The sequence below is a fragment of the Myotis myotis genome, unplaced genomic scaffold, assembly GCF_014108235.1.
Source record: "Myotis myotis isolate mMyoMyo1 unplaced genomic scaffold, mMyoMyo1.p scaffold_m19_p_2, whole genome shotgun sequence".
NCBI classification, from domain to species: Eukaryota; Metazoa; Chordata; class Mammalia; order Chiroptera; family Vespertilionidae; genus Myotis; species Myotis myotis.
In genome coordinates, this window is record NW_023416324.1 from 192,505,926 (window position 1) to 192,533,105 (window position 27,180).

General features: G+C 42.2%; 1 non-coding gene across 1 annotated transcript; it reads left to right on the top strand.

Moving 5' to 3' along the window:
- The first annotated feature begins 23,332 nt into the window (after window positions 1–23,332).
- On the top strand, window positions 23,333–23,456 carry LOC118677971. The gene has a single exon (XR_004974670.1). It is a non-coding gene; the product is annotated as a small nucleolar RNA SNORA28 (small nucleolar RNA).
- Window positions 23,457–27,180: the final 3,724 nt, after the last annotated feature.

The window sequence follows — 27,180 nt, forward strand, 5'->3', positions numbered from 1 at the left end:
CATAATATAAACATATTGTTTAATAAGAACAGTTAAAAAATTAATAAACCTATTAAAAATCTAGGAAACACAAAAAGATACAATATGCTTTATAATCTATTAAGTTGCAAAGATAATAGGTATTAATGAGGGTGGAGAGAAGCATAATTTCATGACTGCAGCTGTAAGAAAGTGCTGACCTGTAGCCCTGGTCAGGTGGCTCACTTGGTTAGAGCATTGTCCCATACACCTAAAGGTTGTCGTTTTGATTCCTGGTCAGGACACATATCCAGGGAGCATTTTCAATCCTTGGTTGGGACGCAGTTTCTCTCTCTTCCTCTCCTTTCTTTTCCTTTCTCTCTAAAATCCATAAGAACATATCCTTAGGTGAGGATTCAAAAAAAAGTGCTGACTTATAAGTGTGAAAAGAATGCTTGAATTGAAAAAAAATCTTAATTTTTCAGCCAAAACAGTATTGATTGGTGCAGGCAAAATTTATCAATAAATGCTAAATCTAGAGAAAAAAAAAAAGATGAATAGCAGAATATTTGCATGGACTCATGATGCCTTCCCACCGGGAGTTTAATTGCTTGCTATGACGTGTGATAACCACCAGGGGGTGGTGTGGAATGAAGGAAGGCCCAGACTGGCAGCCGGCAGCCGGGGAAGGGAGGCCCTGGCCGGCAGCCAGAAGGCCCTGATTGGCAGCCAGGCCTAGAGACTCTACCCATGCACAAATTTTGTGCACTGGGCCTCTAGTTACTAGATAAAAATGTGTTCTGTTTTATGTTTAAAATATTGATTTCTTAATTTTGGGTTGGAAAAGTGGGGGGTGTCTTATACATGGGGGCGTCTTATACACGGAAAAATACGGTAATCTCCAAGAAGTTTCACAGGAGCTTAGTTGGTATATTCCTCCATCTCACTGAACCAGTCTCTTAGTCCTGATAATAGGTGAGTTCAGTTAAATAGTTATGTCTATTTCAGGAGCCAGTGTAGGAGAGGAAAAATAATTTCTTCTACCCTTCTAGGTTCTTGGCTGACAGCCACCCTGCTCATAATAAAAGACAGATCAACAGGAGAAAAACAAATTTATTTATGTATGTACATATGGGAACCCCACAAAGATATGAGATTCAAGGAAGTGACCAAAGCAGGAAGCTTCACACATTTCAGACAAAGAAACAATACATTTGTGGAAAATTAACAAGACAAGGGGTTTAAGCTTAGGGTAATAAAATGGTGAAAAAGTGATAAGATTTATCTTTTTTAAAAATATATATATATATTTTATTGATTTTTCACAGAGAGGAAGGGAGAGGGATAGAGAGTTGGAAACATCGATGAGAGAGAAACATCGATCAGCTGCCTCCTGCACACCTCCTACTGGCGATACGCCCACAACCAAGGTACATGCCCTTAGTCGGAATTGATCCTGGGACCTTTCAGTCTGCAGGCCGACACTCCATCCACTGAGCCAAACCGGGTAGGGCAAGATTTATCTTTTATTTTTAGGAGGGACAAAGGAGGGTCAGAGTGTCCTTCTAGCACTGGCTGTTTCACAAGTACCTTTAATTCAAAATAATCAATATGCCAATGCGGCATATTCTGAATCCTTACAGTGGTGATATAGGTGTGGTCCCTGTATCAAAGTTAGGCTCGTCTGGTTTAAGCAATCAGGTATTTAGTAAGAGGCATTACTGTAGGAACAAAACAAAAGCAAAGGTTAATAGCTGGAGCAGACTATAAACCCAGTCTCTGAGTCCTGAGAACAGCCAGTGATTTTCAGATGTTGAGTTTGAAGCATCTTTTGAAGTGTGAATGTCTCTGGTGATGCCATCAGGTGTTCAGTGAACTTTATGAGTGGCCCATGCAATAGGCACGAAGATTGCCCACCTAAATTGTTGCAGTGACTTTTGTGAAATTTTTATCAAGTTGTCCAGCTTGAGTTTGCAGGAAGAAAGGGAAGGCTTTGCCCTTAATGGCTCCAAGTCAGAAGGGAAGAAAATTTGAAATGTTAGTCTATATAATTGAAGCCAACTGTTTATAAGCAGATAACAAAACCTCAAATATGATTAACAGGATTAGAATCTGATATTCACTAAAGGGTGCCATCTCACAGATGGCTGAATGGTAAAGAGAAAAAAACAACTAATCATAATGTGAACAACCCATACAACACCCAGACCAGGAGATCAAAATTAACATCAGGAAAGAAGGGCAGATGGCACACACATTGTGCACCTCCAGATGTGGTCTCCTGAGGATACAATATCACTAATGTACTATTCTAGCCAGGATACATGATCTGAAACCAAACATGAAGGCATAGTACACAAACAAAATCAGATTTTGCCCAACTAAACTGTTAAAGTTTTTATTATGCCTCTGTTTACCTTTTTAACAGTTCATACACACTGAAGTATTAGGAGTAAATACGGTGGGAAGAAATGGTTCAGAAAAATATACATATTATTTCCCTGAGTTTAAAATATATCTATCTGTCCATCTATATCTATCTAGATATATCTATATATATAAAAGGCTAAGTGACTGTTATGACCAGTCGACTGAACGACCAGTCACTATGACACTCACTGATCACCAGGGGGCAGATGCTCAATGCACTCCCACAGCCAACCTCCCGCGGCCGGCCAACCTCCCGTGGTCCCTCCCCTCAGCCAGCCACCCCGATCAGCCCTGATCGCCTGCCAGGCCGAGGAACCCCAGCTGTGCATAAATTCATGCACTGGGCCTCTAGTATAGACATAGAGAAATCTTATTTGATCTCCCCATATCTCACTAAAGCAGAGGCCCCTAAAAATACAGCTGTCAATAACCCCTCTCCAAGGGAGTTTCCTGTTTGGGAGGAAACAGACCTGGGAGGTAAGAATTCGGGGGCGGTCATAAATTCCTCTCCAGGGGAGTTTCCAGCCAGGAAAGAGACTGCCCATTTGCAGCAGGATGAGAAAGCCCAGTAAAATCTTCCATACTTTCCCATTGAAGCTATTAACCACCCCCTCTTTTCTTATTCAACTGCTAAATAAACTGTTATGAGTACTCCCACATGCATGTAAATAAACCTGGTCTTTTTTCCCATGAATCTAGCTATTGTCAGCTAATTCCCAGGCTCCCACCGAACTCTGATCTAAGTTGGTAGAGAGAAAGTACCCCCCCCCCCCCCCACACACACACATACAACAAAGAACAAAGGATAAAGCTAAGGAGGCAAGATGTTAATAATAGGTGAATCTAGGTAGAGGGTATATGTTTATTCTTTGTATTATTGTATTATTCTGGCAAATTTTCTGTAGGTTTGAAATTATTTCCAAATAAAAAGTGTTGTTGTTTTTTTTATTTAAAAAAAGAGCTACTCATTGAAATATCTATAAAAGCAAAAAAAAAAAGTCTTAAATAAACTTTTCTGTATCCATTTATTTATTATCATTGCCATCAAAACTGATGTATTAAAAATGTTCCATTACATGGAAAAATGTTCCATAAATGCTCCTTAAAACAAAAAAATGTTAAAATCAACAATCCATACAGGTTGATCCCAATTACGTAAAAAATTAATAGTTTATGTGTTTGTCCCAGGTGTAAGCTAATATAAGAAGGTCTTAATAAATTGATTCCAATTTCAAAACTGGAAACTCAGAGACACTCTAAGTTAAAGTGTGTCTGTGTTTGGTGGGGAGGGAGGGGCGGGGAGGGGGTGGTCCCTACATTTCTCCTGGTCTTCTCTGGCTCCAAACTTTTGCTTTTGCTAAACGATTTCTGTGTAAGGATGCTTTGCTGTGGATGCCATATCTCTTCTCTAGAGAATGGTCATTTTCCTTGATTTCTATTTAAAGCACAAAATAACATTTGCACATGTTGGGGAACTGAAAATTCTACCAACAAAGAGAAATCCCTGCACGTCAATACAGAAAAGAAAAAAAACCCTGATCACTGAGTAAACACAACGGAGTAATTCGTGCACATAGAGAGCCTGTGAGTAACCACAAAGTCAGGAGGAAATTCCACACAATTTGTTAAGCAAAGCAGAAGAAAGAAAAGCAGAACTTCCCTCATCTCCTTGAGAGACAGTTATTCAAGATGAACTCCAGGGTTGTGTGTAGACATTTCAAGGGGGCATGAAGCATGGAGCTCAGACACATCTCTGCAAAGGGAAACGGGAGATGGGGCTGGGGCCTGATGTAGCCCTGGAGAGACTGATGTATGTTCCCAAAAGTGAGAGTAGAAATTCAAGGCCTGTTCTGTTTCTGAAGAGACCCTTTCAAAAGGAAAGGAAGAGGGAACATTCTTCTCTCCCTTTATAGGCAGAACATTTTTTTTGTTTGTTTTGTTTTTTTAATATATATTTTTATTGATTTCAGAGAGGAAGGGGGGGGAGAGAGAGAGAGAGAGAGAGGGAGAGAGAGAGAGGGAGAGAGAGAGAGAGAGAAACATCAATGATGAAAGAGAATCATTGATCTGCTGCCTCCTGCATGCCCCCTACTGGGGCTCAAGCGTGCAACCCGGGCACGTGCCCTGACCGGGAATTGAACCCTGACCTTCTGGTTCATAGGTCGATGTTTAACCATTGAGCCACGCTGGCCAGACAGACAAAACATTTTTTTTTATCCTAATACATATGCAGCTGCTTTTGGACTTTGGAATGAGGCATACAGAGGGTGGGACTGCATGCTCGTCGCACCTGACACACAACACAAAGGTGAATATCAGATATCCTTCTTGCTGAAGTCCTCTGGCCACGCAGCAGTCTTTGAGGAGAAGGCAGAGAGCAGTAGAGATGGACCAGTATTGCTTAACTGCAGAAATGAATTATGGTATCCTGCCCCTCCATACCCCTCACAGAAGGCAGAAATGGCTGTCCTCAAAGTTGGTTTTAAATTATTATTTTTCTCTGATTTTTCCATTTTTTTTTTGTTCTCAGATATACATTTTTACTCACCTCTTATCTAAATATTGAGCTAAGTATGTGTCATGAAGTGATGAGATACCACTTTCATATATGAAATTAGCAAAGTTTTTGGTTTTGTATGACCAGAGAAGTTAAAAATATATTGTCACTAACCAGCTGAGTAGTAAGTTGGCATTGATAACCACATTCAAGGTTAAACATTTTGACCTAAGCTTGGAGTCCCAATTTTCTTAAATTGTCTTCAAAAACTGTGCCCACAGAGAGCACAGAAATGGAGCTGCAAGAGTGTTCGCTGTGGAAAGTAAATATTAACAATGAAAAAGCGGCCACATATAAATAAAGCTGTCTTCTGTATTGTCACTAATACAATTGCAAAATGACTGCCTGTCACATGCCAGGAAATGCTGTCAAAGGCTGGAGAAACTAGCAGAGTTTGTGGAGTAGAAATAGAATTTTCAAGGCAAGGGGAGGTTGATGTGACTCATCTGGGCTTCGTGAAGGACTCTCACTAAGATATTGAGCATCAATCTGTCAAAAGTCTCAGGCTGACATTTAGGGAAGCTACTTATCCTCCCTCAAGAAAGAATTCAATTCACCTAAAGGATTTAACCAAATAGGTAACACAATCAAAACCCTGAATTCAGTGATAAGCCTCAAAATAAAACTGTCTGCAACTGTGTACCTGAAAGCTGCTAAAGAAATGACGACCAGGAGCACCTGTTCTTGACATCACCATGTCTCCATGCTGATCAGCAGAGAATTTTCATATTCAAAAATAGAAAAGTCCTGGACTGGAATTTCAACTGAAGGGAAAAGAAGTAATTATATAGGCACGTTGTATTAGTCTGCTCGAGCTGCCATAACAAAATGCCACAGACTGAAGGCTTACTCAGTGTTGGAAACTTTCCTCAGTGTTGGAGCCTGGACGTCCAAGATGAAGGTATTGGCAGGTTTGATTTCTCCTGAGGCCTGTCTCCTGGGTTTGGAGACTGCTGCCTCTTTGCTGTGTCCTCACGTGGCCTTTACTCCATGCGTGCTCACCTCTGATATCCATCTGTGTGTTCACATCTCCTCTTATAAGGACACCAGTCATATTGGATGAGGGCCACCCTAAGAAACCCATTTTAACTTAATCACCTCTTTATAGGCCATACCTCCAACAAGTTACATTCTGAGGTACTGGCAGTTAGGGCTTCAAATGATGAATTTGGGGAGGACACAATTCAACCCATAAACACATACTTAGGAAAGTTAGTAAGAAACAATCTAATTATTACATGTACATAATAAACTATGTCCATCCCATTTCCCTCCAGTTTTATATAATCTGTTTTTTTCTAAAGACTAAGATGTCATCAAATGCAAAACTTCAAGTTAATTACTTTGTTTGTTTTTTTTAATTAAATCTTTATTGTTCAGATTATTACATTTGTTCCTCTTTTTTCCCCCCCATAACTCCCCTCCTCCCAGTTCCCGCCCCACCCTCCGCCCTCAATCCCCACCCACTGTCCTCATCCATAGGTGCACGATTTTTGTCCAGTCTCTTCCCGCATCTCCCACACCCCTTTCCCCCCCAAGAATAGTCAGTCCATTCCCTTTCTATGTCCCTGATTCTATTATAATCACCAGTTCATTCTGTTCATCAGATTATTTATTCACTTGATTCTTAGATTCACTTGTTGATAGATGCATATTTGTTGTTCATAATTTGTATCTTTACCTTTTTCTTCCTCTTCCTCTTCTTAAAGGATACCTTTCAGCATTTCATATAATCCTGGTTTGGTGGTGATGAACTCCTTTAGCTTTTCCTTATCTGTGAAGCTCTTTATCTGACCTTCAATTCTGAATGATAGCTTTGCTGGATAAAGTAATCTTGGTTGTAGGTTCTTGGTATTCATCACTTTGAATATTTCTTGCCACTCCCTTCTGGCCTGCAAAGTTTCTGTTGAGAAATCAGTTGACAGTCATATGGGTATTCCCTTGTAGGTAACTGAGTTTCTTTCTCTTGCTGCTTTTAAGATTCTCTCTTTGTCTTTTGCTCTTGGCATTTTAATTATGATGTGTCTTGGTGTGGTCCTCTTTGGATTCCTTTTGTTTGGGGTTCTCCGCGCTTCTTGGACCTGTAAGTCCATTTCTTTCACCAGGTGGGGGAAGTTTTCTGTCATTATTTCTTCAAATAGGTTTTCAATATCTTGCTCTCTCTCATCTTCTGGCACCCCTATAATTCTGATGTTGGTACGCTTGAAGCTGTCCCAGAGGCTCCTTACACTATCCTCACATTTTTGGATTCTTTTTTCATTTTGCTTTTCCGGTTGGGTGTTTTTTCTTCCTCGAATTTCAAATCATTGACTTGATTCTTGCGCTCCTCTGGTCTGCTGTCGGGAGTCTGTATAATATTCGTTATTTCAGCCCGTGTATGCTTAATTTCTAGTTGGTTCCCCAATATAACATCGAGGGTCTCATTAGTTTTCTTGTAGATCTCATTAAGTTTATCGGCGGCTTCTAAACAGTTCTTGAGAGACCTTAAAAGTGTGGTTCTGAACTCTATATCTTCCATTGACAATTTTGTCCTGTTTCTTTGTCTCCGCATTTTGTTATGCTTCCTTGGTGCACCCCCTAGTGGTCTTTGTTCGCAGTCCTATAGTTAAACCTTGATTGTTGTAGCTAATACCAGGGAGGGTTTGACCTCCAGGCCAAGTGGCTATGAGAATCAGCTGTGTCTGCAGTGAGACAACTTCTGTCCTCTAGGGAGGTGCTAATCTAGCCTTTGCCTGAGGCTATCTGGCAAATGCCTCTGTGCAGGGCTTGGGCAGGGTGGGTCGCACAGGATCAACAGGGTGGGCCGGAGAGAGCAGTTATGGCGGCTCTCAGTCCCGTCCCCAGGGGCTCTGCCTCTCCGAGTCCCAGCACCCGCTGCAAACCTCGGAGAGAAAGCTGCACTCACTTTGACCGAAGCCAGACAGTCCCGCTTCTCCCGTTTGAGTCTGGGTCCCTAAAGACTCACCTGTATCTGGAGCTCAGAGTCTGCGACTCCCTCCCGATTGAAAATGCCAACCGCGCCCTCCGCCACCAGCCCGCTCCGCGCACTCCGCACCTCAGAATTTGACTTCAGCACTGCGCCTCCTCTGAGTGTCCGTATGCGTTTCTCTTTCCTCCTAGTTGTAGGACTTCCACTCAGCCAGCGTTCCTGTGGTTCTGGGTGATGTCCGTTTCGTTTTTTAGTTTCACTTTTGAAGTAGTTTTTCAAGGCAGCAAACTCCGGCGTTAACCTATGCCACCATCTTGGTTCTCCCCTGAGGTTCTCCAAGTTAATTTCTTTGAAGTTAATTATAGAAATTTTGGGAAATAGAGAAAAAATTAAAGGTCAAAACCCTACCTACATCTCCTTTAAACTTTTCTCTGTCTTCTCAAGTTTCTATAATGAACATGTATTGATTTTATTATTTTAAAAGTTATCTCTTTAAATAAATAAAACGAAATGTATTTTAGAAGGAAGCCAAAGACAACCAACCAGTCCTCTTTTCTTTCATTTATCCCACTTCCAATTGAAGCAGAGAAATCACAGTATTTCAGGATTGCCAAGATTGAAAGCAGCACCATAGGATGAAGAACTGAGTGTCTTTATCATTATGATTTTGCTGGGGTCCAACCCCAGCAGGTCCAGGGATCCCAAAGGTGTGGATGGAGTCGGCGAAGAAGGAATGACACAGAGACAGTGTTCAGTTGATCAGCAGCCTAGCCAGGATCTCTAGCCAAGTTCTGGTCAGGATTTCCTTCAAAGTTCTGGTTAGGATCTCCAGCCAAGTTCTGTGTCCATGTTCTCTTGCTAGGTTCTCCAGCCAGGTTCTGTAGCCATGTTCCCTCGCTAGGTTCTCCAGCCAGGTTCTGATCAGGTTCTCCAGCCAGGTTCTGATCAGGTTCTCCAGCCAGGTTCAGTCACCAGGTTCTAGTCAGGTTCTCTTGCCATGGTCTACCCAGGTTCTGTAGCCAGGTTCTGTCTCTAGGTTCTTTGGCCAGGTTCGGTCGCCAGGTTCTGTAGCCAGGTTCTGTAGCCAGGTTCTTCAGCCAGGTTCTCCTGCCATGTTCTGTCTAGGTTCTCCAGCCAAGTTCTGTCCGGGTTCTCTTGCCATGTTCTCTCTAGCCAAGTTCTGTTGCTAGGTTCTCTCTCCAGGTTCTCTAGCTAGGTTCTGTCAACAGGTTCTGTAGCCAGTTTCTGTCCAGGATCTTTTACCATGTTCTCTGGCTAGGTTCTGTCTCTAGGTTCTATGTCCTGTTGTCTTGTTACATCTGTATTTATACCAGCTGATTCCAATCCTATCAATCTCTATTCCAAAGGTTAGGGCGTTTCTTATCTCCATTCCAGGGAGTAAAGATTATGTAGCTTAAGCGTGATTGTTTGTAGTTAAAGTGATTAACTACCCGCCTGGCACTTAGTTAAGGGGTTTTATTCCCTCCCTAACTTCAGGGGAAAATCCCTACCTGGGGAAACAACCTTTCTTGGAGAGGTGACCTTGGTTAAAACACATAGCACCAAGAAGGTAAGCAAACATATTAAGAACAGTATGCCATATATGCCAGGTCCCTTGAAATATATGCTGTGCAGATGTTTCTTCCCTGCAGCGACTGTGTCAAGCAGCAAAGATGGACCGGCTCCTGGCATGATTTTACTATTTGACTGCAATGACTTTTCTATTTTAAGAAACTCTTGCCCAAGAAAATAAATTTGTAAATAACTTTATTGTGTTTTTTTAAAAAAATATATTTTTATTGATTTCAGAGAGAAAGGGAGAAATAGAAACATCAATGATGAGAGGGAATCAATGATCGGCTGCCTCCTACACAGACCACAATGGGATTGAGCCCGCAACCCAACATGTGCCCTGACGGAATCAAACCATGACCTCCTGGTTCATAGATTGACGTTCAACCACTGAGCCATGTCGGCTGGACTATTGTTTGGTTTTTTTGTTTGTTTTTTTTAGGATTATTTTTTTTTAAGCCTTGTCAAAACAAGGCCACCAAAAATTTTGGTTGCCTCAAAAAACAAAAAAAATTGGGAGAGAGAGAGATGGGGATTTCTTGAAAGTGCTAAACTAATAATAGTTGGCTCAATTCAGTTTCTCTGAGTCTTGCTTTGAAACCCTCCCCTCACTGTATCTACCAAATGTAAACTATTATATCCTGATTTTGCCAATTTTAATCAAGACCTTCCCTCCACCTCTACAAATCCTGGACCCGCTCCCTCAGCCCCCCCAGCCTGCATTTTAGGGCCCACCTTAAACCATATCTTAAAAACTTCATAAATATCCTTCCTTTGTCCTCCATGCCGAAACACTCATAAGACTTTTCAAGGTAGCATTCTCCTTTATTATTGCAATAAAAACTTTGTTTTATCAACAGGTTATTTTGGTAGTATTTTCAGGGAGCCAATGCTCAACATTTGGAAGATTCTTAAGAAGTTTCCCTGTCCTACTATCCATCATGCTTGAGTCCCTCATACATTATCCCTAACAAGTGAAATTCTAGCTTCTACTCTGATACTTCAGAGACCTTAAATCTCACTACCTCCAGTTATTGTCATTTAATCAGTGAGCCTAAATTATTTTACAGTTCAATCATCTACTATCTCTGAATGTTTTATTCCATTTCAAAAAACTGTACCTTCGCCTTCATCTTGGGAATGGTGGAGTATAAATGAGCTCCCATCTGAAGAACCAGGGTTTCTTTTATGAGAGAGTACATTATCATCATCACACCAGGCAAGCCTCAGCACTCCCCAAAGTGCTGAAAAATCTATCCTCAGAAGAAAAAAACAACCTGGAAATATGTTCAGTCTGCCAATGCTGCTCTCTATTATTAAACAGAATACATCCTGTGAACCCCTCTGCTCTAACTAGAAAAATGAAGTGAAGGACAAGACAGTGAGAAAAATAAGCCTGAAGATGGTTTGTGTGGAGAACCACTGATTTTTATAACTTGCCTTAAGGTGCAGAGGTATCCTATCTAATAAAAGAGAAACATGGTAATTAGCCGTACCTCCGCTACCCTTCCCAATGGCTAATCAGGGCGATATGCAAATTAACTGCCAGCCAAGATGGCGGCCGGCAGCCAGGCAGCTTGAAGCGAACATGAGGCTTCCTTGCTTCAGTGACGGAGGACTCCAACATTCCCCGCCTGCCGCTGCCGGCCTCTGAGCTTGCAGTTTGAAACATTGTTACAAATATAGAAGCTAAAAAAAAACCCAGAAACCTGCTTTCAGCCAGTTGGGATCTCAGAGCTGGAGTTGAAACAGTGTTTCGATTATAGAACTCAAACAAACCAGATACCTGCTTTCAGCAGCCGAGGCCTAAGAGCTGGAGCCAAGCCTCAGATCTAAAGCTGGCCCAGAATAAAAAAAAAGAGAGAGAAAAAGGAGCGGTTGGGAGCTTCAGTCACCCGCCAGCCTGAAAACAGCCCTCAGCCCCTCACCCAGGCTGGCCAGGCACCCAAGCAGGACCCCCACCCTGATCCAGGACACCTTTCAGGGCAAACCAGCCAGCCTCCACCCGTGTACCAGGCCTCTATCCTATATAGTAAAAGGGTAATATGCCTCCCAGCACCGGGATCAGCAGAGCCGCGAGGACTCCAGGCACTGGGATCAGCGTGACAGGGGGCAGCGCCCAAACCCCCTGATCGCCCTGCGGCTCTGTGTGTGACAGGGTGCGGTGCCCCAACCCCCTGATCGGCCCTGCTCTGTGTGTGACAGGGTGCGGTGCCCCAACCCCCTGATCAGCCCTGCTCTGTGTGTGACAGGGTGCAGCGCCCCAACACCCTGATCGGCCCTGCTCTGTGTGTGACAGGGTGAGGTGCCCCAACCCCCACCCCTCACAGGCCCTGCTCTGTGTGTGACAGGGCAAAGCCATAGCCTCCCCATCGGCCCTGCCCTGAGTGTGACAGGGGGCGGTGCCCCAACTCCCCTATCAGCCCTACTCTGTGAGTGACAGGGGGAAGCTCCTCAACCCCCTGATTGACCCTGCTCTGTGCGTGACAGGGTACGGAGCCCCAACCCCCCTGATGGGCCCTGCTCTGTGAATGACAGGGGGCAGCACCCCAACCCCCTGATTGACCCTGCTCTGTGCGTGATAGCGGGTGGCGCCGCAACCTCCCCATCGACCCTGCCTTGAGTGTGACAGGGGCCGGTGCCCCAACCCCCCAATTGGCCCTACCCTGAGTGTGACTGAGGGTGGCATCCCAACCTCCCGATCCGCCCTGCTCTGTGCATGACAGGGGCGGCGCCCCAACTCCCCAATCAGCCCTGCTCTGAGCCCGACCAGGGGCTGCACCTAGGGATTGGGCCTGCCCTCTGCACCCCGGGAGCAGGCCTAAGCCAGCAGGTCATTATCTCCCTATGGGTCCCAGACTGCGAGAGGGCACAGGCCGGGCTGAGAGACCCCCTCCCCCCCGAGTGCACAAATTTTTATGCACCGGGCCTCTAGTCTCTCTATATAAAAGGCTAATATGCAAAGTGTCCCCTCTGGAGTTTGACTGGGAGATCAGGAGTTCGATCGCTCACTATGACGTGTGCTGACCACCAGGGGGCAGCACGGAATGAAGGGAGGGCCCAGCCAGCAGCCAGCAGCCAGGGAAGGAAGGCCCCAGCCAGCAGCCAGAAGGCCCCGATTGGCCCTGATTGCTGGCCACGCCTAGGGACCCTACCTGTGCACAAATTTCGTTCACCAGGCCTCTAGTTTAAAATAAAGAAATAGTGATTCTGCCTATTATGGGTTGGATGGAGGAAAGCATATTGATGTGTGAACCATACACAGTTTTTAATACATTTTTTTACATGCCACTCTGTTTTCTTTTTTGGGTTGTTTTGGAAAATTATGTTTCAGTTAATAACTTATTTGGAAATCCCAATGTTTCTGTGCTACCTTACATAAAGTACATTTACATTTAGTTTTTCTCATCCATAAAATTAGTTGTAGAAAATTAACTGTAAATGGCTGAGCACATAGCAACACTCCAAAATACATGCACTTGTATGAACTGTAATTTATGGGGAAAATATCAATTTGGCATTCAGTTTTCCTTTTGTTTTTCCTGAGTGTATCAGGAGAATTTCAAACAACTTCTGTCTTTTTCTCTTTCTTTCCCTTTCTCCCCAGTTTTCTATTCTACTACTAGAAGTCCAGCGCACGAAATTCGTGCACGGGGGCGGGGGGTCCCTCAGCCTGGCCTACACCCTCTCCAATCTAGGACCCCCTCAGGGGATGTCCGACTGCTGGTTTAGGCCCGATCCTGCCAGCAGTCAGACATTCCTTTTGCAATCCAGGACTGCTGACTCCTAACCGCTCGCCTGCCTGCCTGCCTACCTGATCACCCCTAACTGCCTCTGCTTGCCGGTCTTATTGCCCCCTAACTGGTCCCCTGCTGGCCTGGTCGCCCCTAACCACCTCTGCCTGCCTGCCTGATCACCCTAACTGCTCTCCCCTGCCAGCCTGATCCTCCTAACTGCTCTCCCTTGCTGGCCTGATCACCCCTAACTGCTTCTGCCTTGGCCCCACCACCATGGCTTTGTCCTGAAGGATGTCCGGAAGGTCGTCTGGAAGGTCATCCAGAAGATGTCCAGTCTAATTAGCATATTACCCTTTTATTAGTATAGACTAGAGGCCCGGTGCACAAAAATTTGTGCACTCGGGGGGGAGGGGAGTCCCTCAGCCCGGCCTGTGCCCTCTCGCAGTCTGGGACCCCTCGGGAGATAATGACCTGCTGGCTTAGGCCTGCTCCTGGGTGGCAGAGGGCAGGCCCAATCCCTAGGTGCAGCCCCTGGTCGGGCTCAGAGCAGGGCCGATAGGGCAGTTGGGACACTGCCCCCTGTCACACACAGAGCAGGGCGGATCAGGGGGTTGGAGCGCCGCACCCTGTCACACTCAGGGCAGGGCCGATGGGGAGGTTATGGCTCTACCCTGTCACACACACAGTGCGGGGCCCTTGGGGGGCGTTGGGGCGCTGCCCTCTATCACCCACAGAGCAGGGCCAATCAGGGGGTGGGGCGCCGCCACTGTTGCACTCAGGGCAGGGCTGATGGGGAGGTTATGGCTCTACCCCATCACACACAGAGCAGGGCCCTTGGGGGGGGGGGGGTTGGGGCTCCGTACCCTGTCACACACAGAGCAGGGCCAATCAGGGGGTTGGGGCGCCTTCCCCTGTCACGAACAGAGCAGGGAGGATAGGGAGGTTGTGGCCCCGCCCCCTGTCACACACAGAGCCACAGGGCGATCAGGGGGTTTGGGCGCTGCCCCCTGTCACTCTGAACCCAGTGCCAGGAGGCCTTGCGGCTCTGCTGATCCCGGTGCTGGGAGGCATATTACCCTTTTACTATATAGGATAGAGGCCTGGTGCACGTGTGGGGGATGGCTGGTTTGCCCTGAAGGGTGTCCTGGACCAGGGTGGGGGTCCCCACTGGGGTGCCTGGCCAGCCTGGATGAGGGGATGATGGCTGTTTGCAGCTGGTCACACCCCCTTCAGGGTGGGGTTCCCCAATGGGGTGCCTGGCCAGTCTGGGTGAGGGGCTGAGGGCTGTTTTCAGGCTGGCGGGTGACTGAAGCTCCCAACAGCTCCTTTTTTTCTTTTTCTTTTTTATTCTGGGCCAGCTTTAGCTCTGAGGCTTGGCTCCAGCTCTTAGGCCTCGGCTGCTGAAAGCAGGTATCTGGTTTGTTTGGGTTCTATAATCAAAACACTGTTTCAACTCCAGCTTTGAGATCCCGGCTGGCTGAAAGCAGGTTTCTGGGGTTTTTTTTAGCTTCTATATTTGTAACAATGTTTCAAACTGCAAGCTCAGAGGCCGGCAGCGGCAGGCGGGGAATGTTGGAGTCCTCCGTCACTGAAGCAAGGAAGCCTCATGTTCGCTTCAAGCTGCCTGGCTGCCGGCCACCATCTTGGCTGGCAGTTAATTTGCATATCGCCCTGATTAGCCAGTGGGAAGGGTAGCAGAGGTATGGCTAATTACCATGTTTCTGTTTTATTAGATAGGATAAGCCCTTATTTCTGAATTTTCTGCGTTTCTAAAGCCTTAGGCCTCAAAGTCTGTTTTTACTTGAGGAGTAAATTAGGAATAACTTCCTGGTAACTTGGAAGCAGCACTCACAAAACATAGTCCTTGTCCCCTCCCCAGTAAGGTCTGTGGAGCTGATAGGCAGGAGCAGGGGCAGGCAGCTGTCCAGGTGTTTAACAGGAGGTAATAACATGATGGTGATAAATATCATTGGAGCGAGTAAAAGCCTTAATGGTTCATTTCAGGTTTCATTGCTACTCCTTCCAGTTAGCTGAGAAAACCATGATTAACAATTTTATGCATGTACCCCCTTTCAATCTCTTCTCATTTTCTATTTTATTTTTCTCTGCGTCATTTTTATAAAAAGCATTTCACTTTTGTGTGTGTGTGTGTCTGTGTGATTAATATATATTTTGTATAGAACATTGTTTTGAAACTCTAAAAGGAAGTTAAGAGGAAAATAGATCTTTGGAAACTGAAAAACCAAAAGCTTAGGTAATAAATAATATTTTAGAAAATATATCTAACTTTACTTTCATAGCTTTGTAATTGTTTTCTATAGATTTCTGATTTCTTTATTATATTCTTTCTAAATTCACTGAATTAAAAAATTAATAAAACTAGGATGTAAAAAAGGAAAAGGGAAAAATATGATTGGCTCCCCCAAATCTATTAATTAGAGAAATACAAAATTCTGGCACATCAACAAGGAGAATAATAGCATTGCTGATAATCACTTTGCTGTAGAAATCAGACATTTGGCAAAAGTCCTGCCAGTAAATCAATTGAAAATCTTGCTGAATTTATACTTACCAATGAAAAGGACTTAATATTCTAATTATTTCGAGGAGGGAAAAATGTAAGAATACGTCTTAGTTAATAAGATGCTAGTAATCAGTATATAGAGAAAGGATGTGTATGCGTGCCTGGAATACTTGCTAACACCAAAATCAATTCTCTGATTCTCTGGACACTAACTGGAGTCCTACAATCCAATTTTGACAGTAACTACTTTGATTTAGCATAGACCCCCCCACAGGTTAAGGACTTAGTTCTCCACAAGACTGCCCCCACTTCGGACACCAATCCCAAATCTGGGCCACCCATACTTCTAACCTGTGCTATAAATGGATTCCATGATTCCCTCCTATGGTTTGATAATTTTCCAGAATTGCTCACAGAACTCAGGGAAATACCTTGCTTACATTTACAACTGTCGATGTAATAAACATCCAAACCTGTCAAGAATGTTAATGAGTTTATTTGAGCCAAACTGATGACAATTGCCGGGAAGCAAAATCTCAATGGATTGAGAAAATGCTCTGCAGAATGGCAATTTTGCAGCTTATTTTATACATTAGAATCAAAGGGGGAGACATAAAGGGATTACCTGAAATCCACTGGTGGTAGATTAAGGGGGTGGGAGAAAGTAAAGCAGGGGAATCTCTGGAACTGAATAAAGAGAAAAACAAAGAGACACATACTTCTTTTACTAGTACATTGGTGGGTATAGGATAATTAACAATTAACATTACATAGAGATGGTATGTGGGAACAAGATATCATGGAAGGGCTCTATAGTCTTGTGCTCTGGGAGGAGGTTGTGCCCTCTGGGGTCTAGAAAAAGGGGATTACTCTTGACATTCCAAAGGTTTGCTATCTCAGATGTAAAAAGACAATAGACAGACTCACTTAAGGTAAAGATTGACCTTTGTCAAGGAAGCTACAGGCCTGGGATGAGGCTACTCAACATTACTCGCTTTTAGTTAGGAATTTTTATGTTCGGACCCTCCTATGTGGTTACTTTAGGTCTCTGAGTTTGTAAGGCTGCCATGCAGGCCTCCCCTAAACTCATCAGGCTTAGTATGTGTCCCCCTTTTCGTCCATACAACTCAGAAACAGTCAGATGGAAGAGATGCATATAGGGCAACCTTGCAAGCCTTCTCTGGGCTTGCCACCTTCCCAGCAAGCATTTCATCTTAATCAACCCAGAAGCTCATCAAATCTCATTGTTCAGAATTTTTATAGACTTAATCTCCAGTCCCTGCCCCCCTCCCTGGAGGTCTCTGGTTGGGGCTGTAAGTCCCAACCCTCTAATCACTTGGTCTTTCTGATGACCAGCAACCCCCTGAGGCAAGGCTGGGGCCTCAATCTAAGTCACCTCATTAGTATAAATTCAGTTGCATCCAAAGGGGTTCATTATGAATTACAAAGACTCTTATCACTCATGCAATTCCAAGGATTTTAGAAGCTCTGTCCTCTACCTCCGCCCTCTACCACACATAGTGTGCCTACACTCTCTCCTCTGGCTCAATTTCTCCAGAAAACAAGCCTGTGATTGCCTGCCTGGGGATCACTGGATGCACAGAAGGAAAACTGAAGGTGTGACCTCTCTAAATATTGACTTCAGGAGATTCCCATTTTCAAGACCATACGTAAACCCTGGTATCCCTGATGTGTGAGTCCTGCAGGGATTCTATAGGGCAGATGGCTCACTCTCAGCTAGCCTCTAGTTTGCTTTGACCAACAGAATATGGTAGAAATGATGCCTAAGATGTCGTCCTCTCTCATTTTCCAACAATTCAAAAGGTATCCCCTACACGGTAATGATACAATTATAATATTGCTGAGGTTATGATTAAAGGACAATAAACTCACATTTTACATGAGTAGCCATAAGGAGGAAAGGTTCAAGTAGAGCACATGTATTCTGGACCCTCCAAACTGCTGACAGTAAAGCGAGGAAGAGAGAACCTCAGCTTTTCTTGGCCCTATGATTATCAATCAGCGCTAGCCAGCTGGCAGCTGACCCCTTCTTTCTACATTGGCTTCCATTTGCTGTTTCTGCAGCTGGTTTACCAGCACTGTCAGAGTGTAGGCCATTGTGCATCCACATGGAAGTGGTTACAGATGCAGGGAAATGTCTTTCTTGGAAAAATTTTAACTAGTTTGTCTGTATGAATGAGAACTGTTGATGAGAAGACTTTAAACACTACCTTTGTCTGATGAGGGAGCATCAGTGCTGAACTTTTTATAGAAACCATGCATTGGTTATCCGACACCTAGAAATGTGCAGAACTCATACTTCGAAAACTCCCAGTAGATACAGGCTTTGTCCATAATACAATTACTACCAGACACTTAGCTTCTCTCTTATCTCTTGGTACCTAGGATATGGCGCTAGCCAACAGACATATTTTATTTGAACTGTAAGTGTGTTTTTTTAAAATGATACAATATTTTAAAATATGGAGAATTTAAAAAAAATCTTGTTAAGTATTGTAAAAACACCCCACAGATTTACATCCTCTCTTGAAACTTGGAGAATCTGGCAACCCAGAATTCAAATTCCTGTATGAGGACACTGGGGTGAGCTGAGTATTTTCAGCTCCTAAAGGACCTGTCTCCGTTTATGTTCCTGACCTGCTCAGCCTCAAAGAAATTGTTTGAGATCTAGGCCTTATGTGATTAAAATATTATCTTGTAAGCATCATCTACCAATATATGTAAAGATGAAGTTGTTACTGAGAAGACCCATGGTTTTTAAGAATAGGCCCAAATATAGGAGATTATAGAAGTAACTACTCTTTAATTAAACCCCTTCAGAAAATAGGTAGGCCTTGATAAGTGACTTTTCAGCAGGTGAGCCAAAAACTATTTTTTTCTCTATTCATCTATATATACAGGTTTCCAAAGAGTAGCTGAATACTTTTTCAACATAATGTATTTTATATTTATTACAAAATCTAGGAACTCACTATTTGTCAAGTATATTCCCAATGTGAAGTGAAAGTAGGAATGATTGTAGCCCCTAATTTAAAGAGTGACAGAATCCAGAGAAACTCAAAACAAGAACTAAAAGTTATCAGAATGTCAAAAATTGAACACATCAACAGATAGTGTAATCTATTTAAAAGAAGTCATGTCCTGACCAAAGTTCTGATAAACCAAACTCGTAATGATAATATTTATTTTTCACTTGTTCTCATTTAGTCACCAAGACTATTGTATGAGGTAGGTTGTATTCATGACCTATTCCTGCATAAAAAATCCCCCCCAAACTCAGAGGCTTAAAACAAAGAAAAACATTTTTTTGTTTGACTACCTCCAAATAAGGCTAAACAATTATAAAATTAAAGTGCTCATAAATACATTCCCTTCCATTTATCAAAATGGTGGCTTGTAAAAATAAATCTTCCTCAATATCTATATACCCATGACAAAAATCCCCATGTAAGGTACGTTTTTGAATAGTAACATTATACTAGAAACTAGAGGCCTGGTGCACGAATTCATGCACGGGTGGGGTCCCTCAGCCTGGCTGGCAATCAGGGCCCATCAGGGGCCATCTTGCTCAGTCCCGATCAGGGCCGGCCGGCCAGGGGAAGGGACCGTGGGAGGTTGGCTGACCATAGGAGGCTGGCTATGGGTATGCACTGACCACCAGGGGCAGCCCCTGTGTTGAGCACCTGCTGCCTGGATGTCAGAGAGCATCATAGGGATCAGTCGACGAGTCTACCGGTCTAACAGTCACTTAGGCTTTTATTTATATAGATACTAGAAATAGGAATGTTCTCCAGGAGAATTGCTTCCCCCACCCACCACCACCTGTTCCCACAGTGGCTGTGGGTCCTGGGAAAGCTGAGAGCTTCATTGTTCAGCTTCCTTCCCTTCCTTCCCTCACTTTACTTCATTTTTTTCTCTATTTCCCTCATTCCTTCTTCAGCCAAAACTAATTTTAAAGTATTGCTTGAATTTTATGAGCCCAATTTTGCTTGTGGGGTATTCTACATGAATTAGAAAATAAAAGTATCCTATTTTTATAGCAACATTTTGGAGGACATTAAAGCCACACTATAACAAAAAATAGACCTGACAAATTGGTATTATAGGCTCTTTCATAATGCAAATTATATAGTTGACGGCAGTACACAGCGAACATCTGCTAACCCAAATTAAAATGAACGAGGAACTAAATTAGAATTGCTTTTTCCTTCTAATCATATAGAAGTCTAAACATATTATGACCTAGGTATTCTCAGTGTTTTAAGGCATTGCCTATTAGTGAGCTTAGTACAGTAAATTGAAGCAATAACCAAGTAGTATCCTGGGGACCTGAAGGAGTTAATGACTGTGGCTGCCTAAGTGCTTAATTAAGAGTAGGGTAGAGCCACCAGGCAACTCTAATTCAGTAATGACAACAAAAGGTACAGATTTGTTCTAAATCCCAAGCCAATATTGGCTATAGTCTTTTATCTTGAGTTAAACTATTTCATGCTTTCTTGCTTTAAATACCTGTTATCAAATTTATTATCCAATATGCATATTGTCAAGGCAATTTCAAACTCATTTCTGAATTCTGAATTCTAGACCCTGGATTAATCCCTAAAAAGCAGTAGAAAACAGAAAATACTTTTTAAAAACATCTCATTGTCAAATATTTGAAAATAGGCAGAAAGAGTGCCCATTTCTCTAAGGAGAACAGCCCATTGACTGTCTCGCTTTCCCTTTCTGTGGTTCTCCCATGGACTCATGTAATTATCACTGAGGATGACGCTTGCTTGATCTTGGTGACCTGACTTTTAAATCTTTCAAAAATCCTTCCTTTTAAATGTTTTTCACCATTAAAGAAAAAACAATATCCTGTTCCCTTCAGGAGTACATATGTCAAAATTGGAGCAAATCCCAAAAATGGATCAGGATGACTCCAACTCAAAATGACACGAAAACTACTCAAATACTCCACATTTTAACATTGCTAAAAGTTAAATAAATGGTCTGTATCAGTAGGAATTATTTTCAATTGTATGTATGTAACAGAAAACTTAACTAAACAGTTGTCAATTAAATTGTGGTAGTGGTTTTTCTTGTTTCTTCAGAAAAGCCATCAAAGATCCTGCTAGCTCTCTGCTCCGACATATCTAGCATGTACTTTCATCCTTTCACCTCTTAATACCAAAGTAGCTCTTTTCCTTCCACCTTGCATCTGTATTCCAGAAGGGGAGAATGGAGGAAGAAAGATAAAAGGCACGTGCCTGCTTAGTCAGACCTAAGTCCCAAATGGTAAACTTATAGAGAGTTTTCCTAAATCCCATATGGTAGACTTACAGCTCTTTGGCCAGAACTACGTCCGGGGTTCTGTTAGTGAGAAAGAAGAAACATACATCAAGTAGGCCACTACCACTGTCTGCTTATGGCATGAAAGAAAGACTTGAGAATATCATAATGAATGAGGAGGAGAAAGGCAAAGAGATTAAAGCAATTTCAGAGAACAGGAAAAACAAAGAACACAAAGATGACCTGTTCCATAATTGATGCTCTGAGGTAAAACTCAACTGGAAAAGAATTTGAAAATAAACTACAGTAAAGTTTTACTGATATATAAGAACTGGATCTGTAATTAGGACACATTGTATAAGAAAAAATTGATATAGATCAAGATACAATGTGGCTACGTTATTAAACTTCAATAATTTAAAACATTAATTTTTAAAAAGGAATTTAAAATATTCTGGCAAAACAATTCATTTATAAGAGAAAAGGAAGTCAGGCTGGCCTCCGGCTTTGGTATGGCAAACTTCTAGGCCAGAAAGAAAATGGAGAACTGTCTTCCAAGAACATCACTCCACTCAGTCATAAGGCAAAGCAACAGACATTTTCAAAACCCAAAATCTCAGAGAACGCAGCTCCTATGAGCTTCTTGTAACAAATTTTTTAAAATATATATATTTTATTATAAAAGCCAACTGAGAAGTAAATCAAGAGAAAAAAACAACAACCCAATAACAAGGTGACAATCATCAGATCTATTAACGTATAAAATAAAGTTGGGTGGAGCATTGTCCCATGCATTGGAAGATCGAAAGTTCAATTCTTGGTCAGGGCACATATCTAGGTTGCAGGTTTGATCCCCAGTGGGGGGTGCATATAGGAGGCAACCAATCGATTTATCTCTCACACACCAATGTTTCTCTCTCTCTCTCTCTCTCTCTCTCTCTCTCCCCTCTCTCTCTCTCTTTCTCCCTCTCTAAAAATAAATAAATAAATAAATAAATAAATAAATAAATAAATAAATAAATAAAAAAAGAGAAGAGAGTGAGGCCCCAGCAATGGGAGGTCATATATACTTAGTGCTTATTACATTCCAGGTACAATTGTAGGTGCTTTCCGTACAGTAACTCATTTAATTTTCACAACAACCTTTTGGGATTGATAATCATAGTTTTATCCCCATTTTACAGAGGAGAAAATAGAAGCACAAAAGTAAGTCATTTGCCCATGATAAATCAGTGGTAAGCCGAAGAGCTTAGTCTCATATGTAGTCTCATATGTAGATGCTAGAGCCTTAGCCTCTCTACCACAATGCCTTCCACAAAGATGACCAATGATATAATTTTAGTACTGGGGGTCCTTAGTTCCAGACAAAGTGGGATGGCTGGTCACCCTATTATCCTAGTGTTAATTTTGTCATCTTTCATAGCAGAAAAACATTCAATGCTAAAATTAAAAGATAATTACAAAAACCATAATGACTACAAATTTTTAATGGTTTTCAGTCTTTTGTCTTGACCATAGGGTACATAAGACAGAGTATGTTTCAAAGGTGAAGATTCAAACACGACAATTATTTAAGCTTCATTTTAGTGTTGTTGCTTTTTCTTGTATAAACATGAATTTCTTTATGGTCACAGGAAAAAAGCAATTTAGAGGTAATTTTGTTTTAAAAATTAATAATTTATTAATTCATGGATTCTAATTTAATTCTTTAAACATTTAAGTTCAGCTTACAAATTTTATTATTCCATTATAAGCCTAGCAGATTTGAACTGTCACTTTAATGACTTCCATTAATATTTTATTACATTTTCTAACTTAGGTAATTAAACTCTTTTAAGTGTTTTAAACTGGACTTATAAATTTAATACAGTCTTTTTAAAGTCCTTCAATTGTCTAAATGACAAATAGCCCCAAGTAATTAAGTCATTCCTATGAATTAAACGTAAAAATAGGTTGAAACTTAGTCTATTATATATGTATTCTAATACTATACATAAACAGTAAAACCACTAAAATCCATACCTTTAAATAAATTACTCAATTCTACAGTTTAATTTGTAATCACAAGGCTACCTTGTTAACCTAGTAAGTAAAATTCTTATTACAACTCGGTAATTCTAAATATATATAGATTCTTTAGCAAAAGAAAACATTAATATGATATATTTTGGTCTCAAATATTTGTTATTAGTTCTATAATTTGTATGGGTATTAAAATGGTATCTGGTTGAATTTGGGGTATCTCTCTGGTTTTCTGACTATTTTAGTCATAACTTTCAGAGGCATTTAACTAGTTCCTCTGTTTTATTCAACTAAATTAAACACTTTTTTGCAAGCAACACTCTGTGGCAGATGATCGACACTGTCTGACACAATTTGAGCTTGCTACAGCAACAAAGTCTAACCTATTCCGGTGCTCTCCTCTATGAGACAAGCCGTTATATAGACTTAGACAGTGTTAAAAAAAATAATAATAAAATAAAAAAATAAAAAATAAATTTAAAAAAAATAAAAAATAAATAAATAAATAAAAATAAATTTAATAGGTTCTGGTTTTGAAAGTTACTTCTCTTGCTCTCCTCCCATGTGAATAGATGTGTATATTTGTATGTGTGCATAATTATATTTGTGTCTCCATTAGACACCAACTTAGAGCTCGTTGCCAGAGCTATCATGCAGTCACACACGCTACATGGAAGTCTGGGGGACCTAGCTTTTCAGTTGGCACACTGATACCCCAAACACAATCACATTATCTTACATTAAGGGAGAAAAAGATTTTCTATATATACTTCTGTATTGTTTCCATTTTTATAATAAGAATGCACTTATGTAGTATGTGTGTGTGTTAATATTTTATTTTATTGATTCTACAGAGAGAAAGGAAGAGGGAGAGAGAGAGAAGCATCACTGAGAGAGAAACATCGATTGGCTGCCTCCTTCATGCCCCTTACTGGGGATCGAGTCCACAACCTGGGCATGTGCCCTAACCGGGAATCAAACCAGTGACTTCTTGGTTCATGGGTCAACACTCAACCACTGAGCCACACCTGCCAAGCTCTTTTTTACATTTAAAATAATTTCATGTATACAATGAGTGAAGAGAAGGCATCCCAGATAGAGAAAATAGTCTGAAAATGTAAAATATCCAAATGTGTAGAAAATAATTCTAAAATAATTATATGTAATAGTATATACATTTTATTAAAAAGATCAATTACTAAAATGATCTAATAAATTCCCTATGCAACATCATTCAGTGTTCAAGGTACAGTGTTTAGATCAAGCTAAGGGTTGGAATGCAGAATTCTTCATGTAGGGAAGAAACTGGGTTGGTTGTTATTATGGCATTCATTCATGTCCAGTTAGATGGGAAACTATCTGGGAAGAATCCTGAACCAATACAAATGGGGGGAAAAAAACCCAGATTTGCACTTTATATTCAAATTATTTAAAAAACACACATTAATTTGTAAATCTAAAATAGTAACATTAAAGCAATGCTTGAAAACAGCAAAATTTTACCCTCAATCACTCCACAACTATTTTTAATTTTAAAAGATTCCCATCCTTCTAGTTCTTAATTTTCTACTTTGTCGACTGGAAAGCTAGCATTTGCATAAACAAATAAAGAGATGAGATACAAAGCAGTGAAGTCTGACAGAATACATAGTACAATGTGCTATCTTCTCAGTGTGCTTTTTTCCTCCCCAAATTTTATGTTTGAGAGCAGGTGACAGGGATGTGTGTGTGTGTGTGTGTGTGTGTGTGTGTGTGTGCGTGCGCACGCACACACACAAGTGTACTGTTTTTTAAAAATGTTGTCTTTTTGATGAAGTGTGCTTCCCATGCATTGGAAGGAGAGGTTTTGGAAGACAAAGCTCCCCAAACAGATTGGGGGCTCTGGTTAGAAAGAAGCAGCTGCCTGAGGAAAAGAAACAGCAGCTGCTCAGGATGAGCGTCAGGCCCCGGGGGAAGACCAAGCCCGCCGCTGACAGGCCAAAGGGGTTTCGAGGTGTAAGGATGAGTCAGAAGTGTGGGCTGGTGAAATGTCAGGTGACCTGGGGACAAGGCAAGTTCCTCATCTCAACTGCTGACTTCTGGAGGGAGTACTTCCCCTCTTGTGTGCTTGGGGCAAAGGATGAGGAAGGAGATCCGACAAAGAAAAAGTTCTACTGAAATTTCTCTGATTTGCCAGAGGAAAAAGTCCTACTAATTGCAATTTGAAAAAGGAGAGTTATAGAAGTAAAATAAAGAATTTTAAATGACATTTGCAAAGCTTCTAACCACGTGCCTTGAATATAGCAGGTCCTCAGAAAACACTGGCCCCTCTGCCCCACTGGCTTTCGAGGCTCCCTGGTGCCTGTACAGTGCCCTACCTCTGCTAAGTGCTAAGAATATATTCCATGACTGAGGATGGGGCTCCTGGCCACAGCCTGATGGTCCTAGCAGATAACAAGATGTCTTTCAGATATTATAAGCCTCACTTCCTCTATACCAGTGGTTCTCAACCTTGGCTACACATTAGAATCACCTGGGAATCTTTTTAAACTCCTGATTTCTGGGCCCCATCCTCCGGAAATTCTGTTTCTTTGTTACTAATGTTGTGGCCCCACCCCATAACAAAGAAACAGAATTTCTGGAGGATGGGGCCTAGAAATCAGGATTTTAAAAAGATTCCCAGGTGATTCCAATGTGCAGCCAAGGTTGAGAACCACTGCTCGATACGATAGTCCTCTCCCAGCATCCCAGGTCCAAGTTCTCTGTCTTTATCACCTTCCACAGAACTGGGATGCTATTTTCTAACGGAACTCAGCAGCTTGTGGACCTTAGGACGTCTTTCCTAGTCAGCATTTTAATCCAAGATGCAACATTGTCTTTCCTGCATGGGTGTCTGCACAGCAGCTCTTTCCCTCACATCAACTCCATCACTGCTGTGGTGCTCCTGGTCCCTCACTGAGACACCGGCTATGGCACCCCACACACCAGGCTTGGACCAAGCAGGGGGAGCCATCCTAGCCACTGGGCTGTGAGGCAGCAGTCCTCCAGGGCTCACAGGAAGTATTTGTGTGTGTGTTTAAACTAAACACAACCGTGTTAACCCTTCTCCACCTTCATATTCTTCTTCTTTCCTACACTTAAAAATTTAACTATTTAAAAATCGTCAGATTTTACTAGGAATGTTGAGCATTTCCCCAGCATTTCAAACTCCAATCATTCTGCATAAATCCCACAGTAAAGTTGCAGCATCTTTGTTAAATGTTAATTATTCATGAGCACTGTCTTCCATGGCTTTTCTCCTAATTCGGACCCTACTGCATCTCATGCAGACTCACCTGCAGAAGCTCCCAGCCCTACGCCACATCCTAAGACACCTTCATAAAACACAGCTTTGATCATGTGACTCTCCTGATCACAAACCTTTGATGACTGCCCGTTGCCAAGGAGTAACACCAGCTGCCTCTCAAGTCATGCCTACGCCCATAGCACCACATCGCCCTGGGCTTCACCCCACACTTACCTCCAGGCTGTCATTCAAGGCATTCCTGACATACTAAGACTACTGCATGTCCACCAAGCACAGAAAGGCTCCTACACCCTTGTTATCTCCATCTTGCCCGCCTCCACATTTCAGGAGCGTTCTGTACTCTTATCACAATCTGTCCTTAAATATGTCTCTTCTGTAAGGTTGAAACCTAAGGGCCAGAATTAGTGTTTTGTGTATCCTCCCACTCCCATTTCTTCTTGGATAATTTGACTATGCTTTCCACAGTACAAAAGGAACATACCTAATTATACCTGACCTTTGAACCCTCCTTCCTGTGGCAACAGTGGATACTTGGCCTAGGGCTAAGCCAATCAGATTCTCTTCTTCTGAATTTGAATGTAGAACATGAACACACACTTATGTAAACACACAAGACCTAGTTGGAGGATAATGTGGACGTAGGACCTAAGGCATCCCTGATGAGTCATGTAAAAGCAAGTAAGAGAGCAGACAGGAGGCTTACACAAAGCAGAATAAAGCAGATATATTGGCAGAGTCAGAACACCATGCAAAGAGAAAAAGGAAACAGAAGAGGGTGTGTGAGTCAATGGGAAGAGAAGGAAGAAGGTGTGGGGCAGCTTTTCATGCCAGTGAGGCCTGGCTACCATCCTAGCATAGGTTTTATGAGACCTC